The 11,083-nt window shown below is 36.2% G+C and overlaps 1 long non-coding RNA gene and 1 pseudogene across 1 annotated transcript; both read right to left on the bottom strand.

Moving 5' to 3' along the window:
• Nucleotides 1-1,732: 1,732 nt before the first annotated feature.
• LOC131148443 (elongation factor 1-alpha-like) lies at nt 1,733-2,316 on the bottom strand (annotated as a pseudogene).
• A 5,983-nt stretch (nt 2,317-8,299) lies between these two features.
• LOC131149777 (uncharacterized) lies at nt 8,300-8,809 on the bottom strand. Its single transcript, XR_009135295.1, has 2 exons — nt 8,690-8,809; nt 8,300-8,531 (listed from the first exon to the last, which is right to left on the bottom strand). It is a non-coding gene; the product is annotated as an uncharacterized LOC131149777 (long non-coding RNA).
• Between the last annotated feature and the right edge of the window lie 2,274 nt (nt 8,810-11,083).

Genomic DNA, 11,083 nt, shown 5'->3' on the forward strand with positions numbered 1-11,083 from the left:
CCAACTATTTAAATTATATTTTTTTCAAGTTTAGGGTTGTTTATTAGATATGTATATACGAAAATGAACTAATGAAAGTGGAAAAATATTTTTAGAATATTTATGTAAGATATAAAAGGTATTTTTAGTATATAAACATTAAATGTTGGTTGGATTATTTTACAGGTAGTGTATGAATTTTATTGCTAAATTGTGTGGCTTGAGTAAATAGAATGCTGTGTGCAAATATATGTCAAATGTATGAGATGCAGGCTGAGAAAGTAAAACAGTGAGAATAAAATATGATATGGACAATGTTGCCTGTGTATGTTAAATGCAACCATGTAAAGGTACAACAGCTGAAAGTCGGGTTAGCAGATTCTAGCGCATTTCTATGTGGACTAACTGATGACAGCTAAACGGAGCTGTGTTAGCAGATTCTAACGGATTTCTATGTGGACTAATAGATGACGACTAAAGAATGGCTGTAGTACAAAGAAATGAAATGAAAATGTTATGAAATGAAATGACAAGGAATGACAATGTAATGAAATGAAATGTGAAATATGAATGATACAAATGGGAAAGAGTCACTCAAAGTGAAACGAAATGCAAAGTTAAGTTATGAATATGAATGAATGTGCATGAATGTATAATGATAGAAAAGAATGATGTATTATGATATTAGAAGTATGTATGTACGTAACACATGTTACGATTGGGCGAGACATAGTCTTCCCCTAAGGGCTTACTGAGTAAGGCGAGTGCACTAGTAGTTTCAGATGTGGCAGTAACTGTATAACGCATTAGGGCAGAGGGAACCTACTTGTATGGACGGGTAGAATTTCCTATCTTTAGGGTCTTTGTCGGTAAACTTTTGTATGAATTGTGTGAGTACGAGATCAATTTATCACTTGAGGGCTTACTGAGTAAGGTGAGTGCTCTGGTATGCTCTAGTTGTGATCTCGGGTAATCTCGTGAGTTAAACATTTGCATGTGTTTGATTAGGATCGGGGATTGATTTCGGAAATTATGTTAAAATTTTGAAAATGTTAAATATTATGTTGATTGTAAACTCATGTTGGTCACACACTATTTTAATATATTGTTTCTTTTCTTACTGAGATGTATCTCACCCGAATATGAATGTATTTTTTTTTCAGGATTTCCTCGAGATCGAGCTTTGAGAGCTCGAGATTTTTATAACATTATTGGGAAATAAAAAAAAGAAATGATATATTTTTATGTTAATTTTGAGAAATGTAAATATTTATGTTTTATACTTTTATGTTTTAAGGTTATTGAGTAAGGAATGATTGTGAAAATACTAAATTATTTGGGGAGTTACGTATTTATGGAAATGCAGGTGATTGATAATTTATTATGGATTATAGATTGAATTAGTAAACTCTGGTATTATGTTATATGGAAATTATGATTATGTTTTTCGCTGCGTATGTTATGGATTATGATTTATCAGATTTTATCAGGTATAACACGTCGGACCATGGTTTAAGGGTTCGAGGCGCTACAAATCATGTGTGAAATAGTGTGTGAACAGCGTGTGTAACGGTGACTTATGTCAAACACCTAGTGTGCATGTGTTAGTAGTGTGTGTAATGCTGTTTTCAAACAGTGTGCGTGGAGTGGTGAGTTAACAGTGTGTGTTGTGTGTAAATGGTTCAATAACCGTGTGCAGTGTGTATTTGTGGTGCTTTGAGTGGTGTGTATTTTTTATTTGTGTCATGTGAGTTCAAGTGGGTGTGCCAGTAGGTTTTGTAACCTTTGCACTAGTGGCATCTTTCTTCTCCGCACTCTTGATAACGCTGACAGCCACAGTTCGACGCATATCTCTCATAGCAAAACGGCCAAGAGGTGGGTATCCAGAGAAAGTCTCCACCACCATGGGTTTGGTGGGAATCATCTTGGTAGAACCAGCATCACCATTCTTCAAGAACTTTGGCTCCTTCTCAAGCTCTTTACCATACCTCCTGGGAGGTAACGTTGGCAGCTTCCTTGGCAGGGTCCTCCTTGGAATTAGAGGCAACAAATCCATGGTTGAGATCCTTGACTTCAAACATTTTTCACGTTGAAACCAACATTGTAACCAGGGAGTGCTTCCTGAAGAGCCTCATGGCGCATCTCTACAGACTTTACTTTGGTTGTGAGCCCACTTGGGCCAAAAGTGACAACCATGCCAGGCTTGAGGACACCAGTCTCGACCCGCCCCACGGGGACAGTGCCATTGCCACCAACTTTGTAGACATCCAGAAGTGGAAGTCGGAGCTGAGGCCGAAAGTGGTGGCAAAGGACAGTGTGGGACACTGGTGTGGCCATGGTTATGAAGGAAAGAGCGATGGAGGGTGGTGGTTTGCAGACGCTACTGGTATCGGAGCCAGAGCTGCAAGAGGGAGATGTCTGGGTGGGCGGCTTGCAGGGGATGTGTGTGTTGGTGGTGTGTGTTCTATGTGCGTGAATGAGTGCTGTGTGTGCAGTGATGCACGAGTGTATGCCAGTTAACAACTAGAATAGTTAAATCAATGGAAAAATAAGAACACAACACCATGAACGAAGGATAAGAAATGAAACACCGGCTCCAATTGGAAACAAGAACGAAATGAGATAGAACGGTGAAGGGAGCTACTGAACAAAATAAAATATAAAAAAATCCAACTTAAATATAGCAAACCTACAACCAGAAGCTAGTCCTTCATCAGGTTCTGATCTGCTTCCAGAAGGAATCCAGAAACACGAACTCCCACCGATAAACGAACTAGAATTCAAGAAGATCCAATCGAAAAAAGTCGTCACCATCAACGAACTGAAACATGAGCATCAAATGAATCATCCGTCCCTCATTCAGAATTTTCTCTGCTGCGTTTGGGAAGGAGAAGTCGGGGATGGTGGTTCGGTTCGCTGGTTGTTGGGCGGAGGTACAAGTCACCCGAGAGTGTCATCGGTGGCAATATTTGAAGCAGAAGTGAGGATTTGAGGGAGACAGCAGCCGAAAGAGATGGAGAGATAGGCTTTCGCGAAGAACAAAGCTGTTCCACAAGCTAAATCTTCCTTAGACGAAGGTATGGAGAGGGATAGAGAATGACAGAAATGGAAATGCAGAGGTCTCGGGGCTGCTCTATTGGGTGTCACAAACAAAGGATGAAGGAGATGGGTAGTGGCCAGAGCTACGTGCGGTTGCGCAAGAGTCTGAGGAGGCTGTGGTCTATCCGAGAAGTAGGAGGGGGCTGGGGACTGAGCTCTAGTGAGCTAGCCGAGCTGGTGCATGAGAGAGAGTGGGAGAGGGCTGGGGAGGCTTCCGATGGAGGAAGAGAATGGTTGAGAAAGAGACCCGGGTGGAAGTTGGGGAGTGCCAGAGAAAAAAGAAAAAAATTCAGACCCCCTTTCGGCCCTGCGTGAGAAATCAGATCAGCTGGAGACCTCTCCCCTCCTCTGCGTATGCATGAACTGTGGTCTTATAAGAATTGGGTGGTGCAATTTTGGCGCCAAAATCTCTCTTTCTGCGATGGCCTAAACGGGATCCCTGACAGGGAATATTTTTTAACGTCTTCCTCCCTGCGCATTTGATATTTTGGGATTTTTATTCGCCCCCTGACAGTTTGATTCTCTTTTTGATGCGCGGGGAGCCTTGGGACTTGGAGATTGGGTGAACCTAAAATTTTCTTTTTTTGTTTTCTTATTATATTTTTTATATGGATGTATTTTTCGTCCAATTTTATTCTCCCAAAAGTGACTCGGTTAAAAATTTATTGAGACCCTGATTAAAATATCGGGGCTCGATTAAAATTCACCCGGACTCAATTAAAATTCATTGGGATATCCAAGATTCACTAGGATTCAGTTAGAATTCTGGGATTCAATTAGAATGTTGGAATACAATTAAAGTTTGCCGGGACTCAAAAATTCATTCGGATTCAAGAATTCATCGGGATTCGATCAAATCCTCCCAATCTTGGGATTCAAGTTAATTCTTCATACACCAAATCTCTTAAAAAATGGTCTGGTTAAAATTGAGGTGTCGACAGCTGCCCCTCTTTGTAGGCTTTATTGTTCCAATGTAACAGTAGGAACTCTCCTATGTTATTTGTAACAACAAACCTGTAAAGATAAAAGACACATATTTTAACGTGGCCGCACAACCATTCAATGCTTTGGGTCGATCAGGGATGCTTGCCTACCAGGGATGGGGGAATGGAAGTGTCGTACAACTCTCTAAAAAATTTGTAGTTAGTAGTTTTTGGTTAGAAGTTAGCAGAGGTGAGTAGTCGGTGGTTAATGTGGGATTAAAAGGAATTGGAGATGATTCGCGTTGGGGATGACTTGGACCTGGTATGGGATGATCAATCAGGTGCAAGTCCCGAGATCTTTCGAAAAATGTCCTCAGTTGCAGGGTCCTAAGTCCTTGAAAAATTGCTCTGCTTGGGATGATCAATCGGGTGTAAGATCCAGGGTGTAGAATCCTAAGTTCTCGAAAAACGGTTGCTCCACTAGGGATGATCGATCGGGTATAGGGTCCCGAGATCTTTTGGGAGAACGGGCATTCAAGTGTAGGGTCCTAAATTCCTAAAGAAATGGTTGCCCCGTTGGGGATGATTGATCGGGTATAGGATCCCGAGATCCTTTGGGAGAACAAGCATTCTGGTGTAGGGTCTTGAATTCCTAAAGAAATGGTTGCTCCACTGGGAACAAATAGTTAATCGTTTTTTTTTTTTTTTCTATAGAAGATGAACAAATAGGGGGGTATCGGCCTGTTCGTTTAGTGTTGGCGATGCTCTGGCAGTGGCGTGGCCGTGGCGGTGTGGCAAGCTTTGGTGGTGCGGTGCTTGTGGCCGTGGTGAAGAAGAGTTGGGGTGGCTAGGTTTTATAGCATGCCGAGGAGGAGACAAAGCACAAATATGAGGGTGGAGGCACAAATTAGTCATACATGAATTCAGGAAGAGGCACAAATTAGTCATATACGGAATTTAGGAAGTTTGCTCATGACCAAGTTGAGTTTAAGGGACAAAATTTAAAGGTGCATTCAATGACATGTGGACACGTGGGGTGTTGTTTCTTTATATATATATATATATATATATATTTTTTTTTTTCTTCTTTCCATAAATTGTAGAACACGGTTTTTCATCTCGAGTAAAACTTCTTTTTTTTAGAAAATGCTCCTATGCAATTTTCATAATTTTGTATGGGAAAACCTCATCTAATGCATGCCTATTGTTCACTCTCCTCCCTTCTCAATCAAGAATTATGTATGTTGAAATTTGATGAAACCTGGAATTACTGCGCATATGGGGGAGAAGTTATCAATCATTTACCTTTCATATTTGATTTGATTTTTTATTTTTTATGAATATCTACCTTTTGTGTGTTTTAAAAAATTATGTGATGTGCATTATTCAGCGGGTTTTGATTAACTTTTGTTTAATTGTAATCACATATGCAAGTGCTTTCTCTATTCAATTTTCCTTTTTATTAGTAAAGAAATATGAAGGTGGAGGCAAAAATTAGTCATACATGAATTTAGGGAGAGGCACAAATTAGTCATACATGAAATGAAAAGTGCAGTTTGCTCATGACCAAATTGAATTTAAGGGACAAAATTTAAAGGTACATGTGGGGGGCATTATTTTTATTTAGACACACGCTACCTAGTTTCATAGTGGGAAACATGAAGAATGCAGTGAGGTTATTAGTTTTTCAAAAAGATGTTATGATAGAAGAAAATAAGATATATATATATATATATATATATATATATATTTATTTATTTATTTATTTTCTTCTTTCTATGAATTGTAGAACACGATTTTTCATTCCGAGTAAAACTTCTTATTTTTGAAAATTCTCCTATGCAATTTTCATAATTTTGTGCGGTCTCCCTCGATGAGAAAACCCCATTTGATGCATGCCTATCGTTCACTCTCCTCCCTTCTCGATCACGAATTACGTATGCAAAAATTTGATGAAACCTGAAATTACTGCTCATACATATCATCGGTCTACATCCGCATATGCCCACCCATCTAGCTACCAACACGTGGCTCCCTATCGTCCATACAAATTAGGGCGATACGTGGTCTCCCTTCAAACGTTGGATTGGTGCTTTAATTCCAAGGACGTTTGTGATCACGCCACCTCACCAATCCTCACCTCACATGCCCCTCCATCCGACAGGCGACACGTGGTCTGACCCTAGCTCGCTAACCAGTCCCCCTTCAACCAGGTTGACCCCTTGACCGGTTCCCCTTGATCCAGTTAACTTTTTGAACTGGTCAAAACCGGTTTTCTTATTTTCTCCATTTATTTGCTTTGTATTATATTAATCTATTTATTTATAAATTCATAAAATATGGAAAAATTAAAAAAAAAATCAGAGGAAAACTTTAAAAATATTTTTGATTTGATTCTCTTTATTTTACTTAATTATTCTTTTTTTTTTACATCATATTATTTAATTAATTGAAAATTTGGGAAAAATAAGGAAAAATTTCAAATTTTTTTGAAAAATTAGAGAAAATTTTGAAAAATAATTTTTGAGGTCAAAAACTTGTTTTTGCAGACTTTTCATCCAATATGAGTTTAAAAACTTCCCAAGATTTCTAAAAATATTATTTAATATTGAGAAAAATTAGATAAAATTTCAAAATAAGTGTGCGAGTTATTTTCAAAGAAATATTTTCTCGATTTTCTTTCCTTATGATTTCAAAGAAAGGGCATAAGCCTTTTAGGCTCCACGTGCCCTAGTTCTGAGAGAGTATTTATATTAAAAATACTATGTTAATATCTGTGTGGTATATTTATTTGCATGTGCGTTAATATTTTGGGAGTAAAATAAAAGGACTATTAAAATTAATTTGAGGATAATTGTCAATTAATTAGGTAACGTTCATAGAACGGGTGTGCATGGGGTGCTAGTACATTCTTCTCGTATAATCGAACTCCCGATTCTGATCATGGTAACGCAGACTGATTCCACCCTTAATTGTGTGGTAATCAAGTGTTTTAACCACACTCGAAAAGGTTAGTGACGATTCCAACATTTTTTTTTCACGAAAATCAAAACCACTTTTTTATTTTGCCCACCCCGGGGGCACCCTCGCTCCTGGGGACGTCGCGACACTATGCATAGATATTTAATAATTTAAATTTATGATTATTTTATATATTATACGTTTTAAGGCTCTTATCGTATAAAATAAAAATTTAAATTGATTAACTATATACTAAGTAAAAATAAGAAAACTTTTATTCCATTCTAAGATTGGGAAATTCAACTCAAATTTTTGTGTATCTGTTGACAACTATTTGGCACTACATAGATAGATTGTGTTATTGATTTATAATAATAAATTCAGAAAATTAATATTTAATTTAAAATTCAAATTCAACAAAGAAATATAAATTTAAAATGTTCATTGTTCACTCATATCATTATTAGTGCTCTTTTTGTTTATAGCGTTAATTTTTTTTTTTTTTTTTTTTTTTTGTATCCAATACCTTAATAAATTCAAAGTTCATATTTATTTCTTAAATTGTCTTTCAAGAGTGATAAATTTTGCTTCTATTCAATCATATTTAATTTTAGGAAAATTAATGTCATAACTAAGATCTACTTCACTTACAATATATACACTTTCAAAATTATTTCAAAATGACACTTAGCACGCAATTTAATGCCATAAATAACACTTTCAAATAATAAAATCTTTGTTACCAAAAAATTGATAATATCTTCATTATTTTTTAGATATTTTAGATTTTTTGTCATGTAAAATTTATTTCCATGTATACAATATATTGATTTGATACCATTTGTAACGCCCCGACTCCCTAAGTGGGCTGAGAGTGTTATTAATCCATTCATTTACCTGATAATCCACATTCTAATATTATTTATGTACCGGAAAACATAACAATAATCTTCAAACAAATATAATACCAAAGCTTTTTAAATCTATCTGCACACCATAATAAACCATGCTTCCATCTGTATTCACATATATACATATCTCCAAAACATAACCTTCACTTTCAGTATTCACAAATACCAGTATATTTCATAACCATCTATTTCTCAAAAGACTTAAAACATAAAACATAAAACATAAAATATAAAATATTTACACTTCGAAAAACATCATTAAAATGTTTATACCATTTTTCTTGTATCTTCATATGCTCAAATATAAATTTGTATTTCCAAATGTAGCCTTTATTTATTTATTTATTTTTTAATACCCGGCTTTGATTTGAAAGTCTCGAGGGGGACATAAAACATGAGGTATAGTTAGAATGTGGAGCTCATTACTTAACCATAAAGTTTAACTCATAAAGACATTTATTTCTCGTGCTTGTCTTTTATTCAAGGAACAAGCTAGTAACACAATACAATAATTAATTGCAACAACAGGTAGATTTAGCGAAACAAAAGGAATTTCCACGATAGGAATAGGCAGTGCAGAGCCTTTTACATTCTGCTTCACTGCATGGCATTTGGTACGGTGTGCCATTACAATACTTTTGTGCGGCCATCAGATTGTCTGTTTTTAAATATGAAAAATAGGCAAAGAAAATAAAAAAATATATGATAAATCAATGAAAAAAAATTATTTTACTTATAAAGAGACGATATAATGAAATTAAAACATAATGGAAAAAAATAAAAGGAAAGGAAAATGGAGACGAGAGAGTTGGTTACCCGAAAAAGAGAAGATGAGAATTAGTATGACCGCAATGACAGGAGCCGAAACCTTCATGGTGGATATTACACAAAGTGTCTTACTAACTCACAATTTGATGATGGTGAAGGTTGTGCACATCTCCCTTCAATTTATAGCCCGAGCTTTTATATAAATTTCCATAATTTATCAATAATTAATGATATCTTAATGGCACTATTCCGTTTTAAAACCATAAATTCATTGATTATGTTTTCTTATTCATGTCTCTTAATCATTTTTAATCGGAACTTGAAAAATGCCAGGATCCCATTGGGAAACATTAAATGCTATTTGCCAAAAATAAAGAATTTATTCATTCATTTATTATATACATATATATAATTAATAACATTTCCTTCTTAGTTTAATGTAGAAAATATACTTGTTTCTTGTAAAACATGTATATTTATGTGGATGACTATCTACATAATAGGTTACAACCTTTGGTATGACCACATAATGGTTCATTATGTCGTTAACTTTTGAGATGCCAATGTATTTGCTTATATAAGGACATGTTTTACAACAAAATGAGATAAGAAGATGATTAATAACATCTAGTTCCTGGAAAACTAGACTGTTGAATTTCTATAGTTCCAAATTTTTTTCCTCTTTTATTTCATTTACAACACGTTAGCAGTACGATCAAGTCTCTAATTATCGACACCCCAATTTTAACCAGGCTACCCCTAGAAGACCCGGCACACAAAGTTGACTTCATGCCCCGAGAATTGGAGGATCCTTTCGAGAGACCCAATCGAGTCCTGATTTGTTTTCAATGAGTCTCGTTGTTTTTGCAGAATCCTGGTTTAGTTTCGTTGAGTCCCAATGTGTCTACCGAGTCTCGTGTTGTCTTCCAGGAATCTCGGAGTTTCAATCGAGTCTCGGTGTGTCTACCGAGTCCCAATTTGTCTTCCATGAGTCTCGGAGTTTCAGTTGAGTCTCAGTATGTTTTACCAACTCCCGATTTCTTTTCGATGAGTCTTAATCCGTTTTCACCAAATCTCGGTGTCATTGCCGAGTCTCGGTTCGTTTCCAGTGAGTCCGGTCGTTTTTTTCGAGTCTCGGTGCCTCTACCGAGTTTAGGTTTGTTTTCGGTGAGTCTGATCGTTTTTACCGAGTTTCAGTTCGTTTTCAGCAAGTCCGGTTGTTTTTATCGAGTCTCGGTTCATTTCAACCGAATTCCGGGCATCTTAAGAAAATGAAGTCTGAGTCCTCCTTTTTCTAAGAAATCAAGTTTAACTTTTGGCCGAGTCTCTCTTTTTGGAAAGACAAGGGTCGTTTTTTTTTTAAAAATAATAATACAAAAATTCTAAATACTAGTATATTATTATCATTACTATTAGTATATTATTATTATTATTATTATTATTATTATTATTATTATTATTATTATTATTGTAGCGACCTCAATTTCTTAATAAGAAATATAACATAATAAATGGGAAAGTCAACCCGAACTTGTGGGTAACGGGGACACCTGTCTGTCAATCACAGCGGAAACCTAAACAGCAGCAATCATAACATTTAAATCATCCATCCATCAAGCATGATACCAGAGTTTACTATACATTATAAAACTGTATTTTTATACATCCTCATAAACATCAAAATAACTTTAGGGTCAAATACAAAATAATTCTGACCCTAGTACAGAATCTTACCCTACTAGTGGAGTAACATTCCTAACTCAACGGCGGCCATGACCGGCGCTCAGGGTCTCCTGAAAAATATATTAATGTTGGGGGTGAGACACTTCTTAGTAAGAAAAAATAAACTAAATACAGTTATATGACAACATGAATATTTAATGCAATTATACATATACAGTACGTTTCATAAATCGGAAAACATTCATCATATCATACTGAATAATTATACATTTTCATATTTGCTAATAACTCATAACGTACATAAAACATCTGCTATAATTGTAATACTGAAAATATACTCAGGATGAATAGCTAGCTAATGTCATGTATTACCCCCCATGACGGGTTGTGCAGCCCGAAGGCGGGACCCGACAATGGCTGACCGACCACTGCCGAGTCAAATATGTCTTTAAGTACGATGGGCCCGCTGTACTCTGGTCCGGACTGCCAGGTGGACGTCTACAACTCTACACTGAAAGCCACACCGACTATCCATCTCCCACCTTCTCGTGGGGTGGTTAGCACAAGTCTGAACATAGATATCTGATATATAACTAGCTACGGTACTGAGCTCCTAAAATTGAACTAAACTAACATTCGGGTTCTAATAACATATAGTACATGATAATATAGCATCTTTCATAATCACGACCTTGTGCTGAACATTTCATAAATATGGCCTTGTGCCAAAATCATACATAAATACAGCCTTGCACCGAA

The sequence above is a fragment of the Malania oleifera genome, chromosome 2 (assembly GCF_029873635.1).
Source record: "Malania oleifera isolate guangnan ecotype guangnan chromosome 2, ASM2987363v1, whole genome shotgun sequence".
NCBI classification, from domain to species: domain Eukaryota; kingdom Viridiplantae; phylum Streptophyta; class Magnoliopsida; order Santalales; family Ximeniaceae; genus Malania; species Malania oleifera.